General features: G+C 36.5%; 1 protein-coding gene and 1 long non-coding RNA gene across 2 annotated transcripts in view; one reads left to right on the forward strand and one right to left on the reverse strand.

The window, feature by feature from the left end:
- rbm12 (RNA binding motif protein 12) overlaps positions 1 to 1,252 on the reverse strand; it is a 15,590-nt gene extending 14,338 nt beyond the window's left edge. The window contains exon 1 of the mRNA XM_062055909.1: positions 1,098 to 1,252. The gene's annotated coding sequence lies outside the window, so the exon portion shown is untranslated. The remainder of the gene's footprint in view (positions 1 to 1,097) is intronic.
- The window catches only part of LOC133655632 (uncharacterized), a 157,701-nt gene extending 154,216 nt beyond the window's left edge, over positions 1 to 3,485 (forward strand). The window contains exons 2-4 of the long non-coding RNA XR_009827021.1: positions 2,456 to 2,537; positions 3,084 to 3,247; positions 3,392 to 3,485. This is a non-coding gene — a long non-coding RNA (uncharacterized LOC133655632). The remainder of the gene's footprint in view (positions 1 to 2,455; positions 2,538 to 3,083; positions 3,248 to 3,391) is intronic.
- The last annotated feature ends 326 nt before the right edge of the window (positions 3,486 to 3,811 follow it).

Here is a 3,811-nt window from a genome sequence, read left to right on the forward strand (position 1 = left end):
TCCACACTAAGTCATAGTTTTTTTTTGGGACATTACAACAATCTTGTATCAAGGCCTTGATACAGTGATAATATCGTCCCGTGAGATTTTGATGGTGCTACATGCCCAATATATATATATATATATATATATATATATATATATATATATATATATATATATATATATATATATATATATATATACACAGTATAAGTCATTGTCTGTACTGTTGCCTTGGAAGAGTAGTATAAAGACAACAAAAACCATCAAAGTCTGCGACAAACATTCAAAACAAAAACAGTTGGATACATTGGAAGGAAAATGAGGCATCAAACAACATTTGTGCTGCTATTTAGTCCAAACAAACACCATCGCAACCACAACAGCCTTCATTACGACCAGGCCAGCAACCTAATAATGCACACCAACATTATCATCATCATCATGGCGGATGTGACGTCATCGCATGGACCTAATAATGCACATCAGCAACAACATTATCATCATCATGGCGGATGTGACGTCCCCGCATGAACCTAATAATGCTCACCAGCAACATTATCATTATCATGGCGGATGTGACGTCACCGCATGAACCTAATAATGCACACAGCAACAACACCAACATTATCATCATCATCATGGCGGATGTGACGTCACCGCATGAAAGCTAGGAGCTAAGTAAAACAAAGCTCAACAAGACTCGAATCATGCTCTTTTAAACAAACTGTCAATCATTGTGTCACAGAAACACAACATTATAGCGAACCAAATAACAAAATAGTAACAATAACGTGTTGAGTATTGATTTTAGCGAGGTCATTAGCAACAGCATCCCGCATACACATGGCTAACTAAAGACGGACTTTCACTCAAAACAATTCCTAGTAGCAAATCATTTGACGAAACGAAGCCTTTAAGGCGACAAAAAAGACAAGAAAACGCTAATGTGGACAGACGTGCATTAAGTTAAATTAGCATGCTACGCCCCGTTAGCCACCTAGCTGCTAGCTATATGCTGCTTTGTGTGTGCGGGAGCAGACCACGCTGCCATGTTTGCTACTTTCTGTCTCCCGATGTGAGTGTAGCATTTAGCAGTTAGCAGTCGTCCTTACCGATCAATCTGTCAACTAACACACTCGGCTTTGATTCATGCACGGACGTCTCGGATGCTCACTCCCCTCTCTCTGCAGTCGCGAAATGTCGGCACAAGCAACGCGATGTCCTGCTGTTATCGCGAGACGATGACGGCGCAACGTAGCTGTCACGCCAATTTTCTTCCCATTACAAAAACCTTCCTACCCCCCATTTACTTCCGGGGTAATTTCCGCTTACGTCATTTCCTCTTACTTACGTCATTTCCTCTTACGTCATTGACAGCGATCGATAGAATCCAAATCTCCTGAAAATGAGGTCAACTTTTTAATTACCAAGAATTTCTCAACCACTTTAAGGTCCCTGTAACTCCCAAACAATTTGCCATTGTATTTGATGCCATTCCAACGGGTGTTGTTATGTTGTACAGGGCTTACTCATCTCCTCTTTCTGCTGTAAAAATTGTGAATGATCCACTTGACACTCCTGTGGGGAAACTTTGCTTTGATCAGAAAAATAACAGAAAAATTCGCAGCTTATTCCAAAATGATTGTGTGTCTGTCTCCTATGTAATTGCGCTCTGGAATAATATTGTGAATGACATCTGCTGGGTCAAAACATGGTCCCTTCCTAACAGGTATTTACTTACCAACAAAGTCAAAGAGATATATTTTAAATTCATTCATCGTTATTGCCCTGTAAAGACTGTGATGGTTAGATACAAGAAGGACATTGATGTTACCTGCACCTTATGTAACATGCATCCAGAGACTGTTTACCACCTGTTTTGGACTTGTGAAAGCACACGATCACTATGGCAGGCATCTGTCGCTTCATCCTGGACAATATTCATGACAAATTTGTGCTTTGTTTTAAAGATGTGATATTTGGTTTTACACTATATGAACAAAAATTTGAAAAGGAATTTTACCTTTGCAACCTCATTATACTATTGGCTAAGTTTTATATTCATAAATGTAAGTTTCTCAATACCCGACCTGTCTTTTGTGCCTTTAAAAAAGAGTTAGAACTGTACATTAAGACACTCTCTACCTCTAGCAACCAGAAAGCTGTGAAGACGATTATGCTGTGTTCCAAATTTGAGTTGTTTACTGAAATTGAGTGAGCCTATGGCTTTGCACTTTGTTTATATTATATATATGTTTTTTTGCATTCTATTTTAGTTACTTTGAATTTATAACCCCCTGGCGCTGCTTTGTATTCTTTTTGTACTGTTTTGTACTACTTTTGTACTTATTTGATTGTTGAAATGTTGAAATGTATAAATAAAACTTAAAATAAAATAAAAAAAATAAAAATAAAAAATCTCCTGAAAATGGTGGTGTCACTGAATGATATTTGTCTTTATCTTTCCCAGGGGACTTATGTCAAACACCAGCAGGCTTCGCAACATTTCAAGCGGAGTGTTAGGGCCGCTGCTGGGAACTTCTGTCTTCGTGGTAACGTGCAAAAAATATTAATTAATATATAATACTATTAAATGTTTGTACTACTTTAAATCATCATTATTGTTGAAACCATTTCACTAATATTAATTAACATATAATAATGTTAAATGTCTGTACTTTAAATCAACATTATTGTTGAAACCATTTCACTAATATTAATTAATATATAACAATGTTAAATGTCTGTACTTTAAATCAACATTATTGTTGAAACCATTTCACTAATATTAATTAATATATAATAATGTTAAATGTCTGTACTTTAAATCAACATTATTGTTGAAACCATTTCACTAATATTAATTGATATATAATAATGTTAAATGTCTGTATTACTTTAAATCAACATTATTGTTGAAAACATTGCACTAATATTAATTAATATATAATAATGTTAAATGTCGGTACTTTAAATCAACATTATTGTTGAAACCATTTCACTAATATTAATTAATATGTAATATTGTTAAATGTCTGTACTTTAAATCAACATTATTGTTGAAACCATTTCACTACAATATTGTGTGTGCTGTGTAGAAGAGGTCCTGTACCATGGGAACAGAAGGGTCATTTTGACAGAGGAGGAGAAAGTGGCTGTGTTAACCGAAGCCCATGCAAGCCATTTTGGACCACGGAGGATGCAAGCGAAGATTGCTCCCCGGTTTTATTGGCGGTCCATCACACAGGACACATTGGATTGGGTAAGCAAGCTCCTAGAAGGAAGATATTTGCTTTTAATTTTTATTTTTAGTTAAAACACTCAGGTTAGTAGTTAGTAGTAGGTCGCAAAGTGTTGTGGAATCAAATCATATCTACAATATGTTTCCCTTTATTACTGCTTTTAGGTGCGCACATGTCCTGACTGCCAGCGCTTTGAAAAATTAAAGACCGAGGCGCCTGAGCTGAAGCCCATCAAGGTCGTATCACCTTGGTACATGGTTGGTGAGTGGCTTTATTCACACATCCCTCACCTTTTCACGCACAACTATACAAAAACTCAGTCCACATTCAAATATTTGCTAAACTGAGAACTGGAATTCATGCTCTAGGTGTGGACCTCTTTGGACCTGTGAAAAAGTCGTCTAAGGGGAACAGATATTGTCTCACTTTGACCGATTATTTCACCAAGTGGGTTGAAGCAAGAACATTCCCAAAAAAGACAGCAGCCAATGTGAAGGAGGTATTCTTTATATTTTGGTGTTTCACTTACCCATGGCCATAATCATGAAGGGAAAAAGCCACTAAAGTGCATAATTATATATATA

Source organism: Entelurus aequoreus, linkage group LG01 (assembly GCF_033978785.1).
Source record: "Entelurus aequoreus isolate RoL-2023_Sb linkage group LG01, RoL_Eaeq_v1.1, whole genome shotgun sequence".
NCBI classification, from domain to species: Eukaryota; Metazoa; Chordata; class Actinopteri; order Syngnathiformes; family Syngnathidae; genus Entelurus; species Entelurus aequoreus.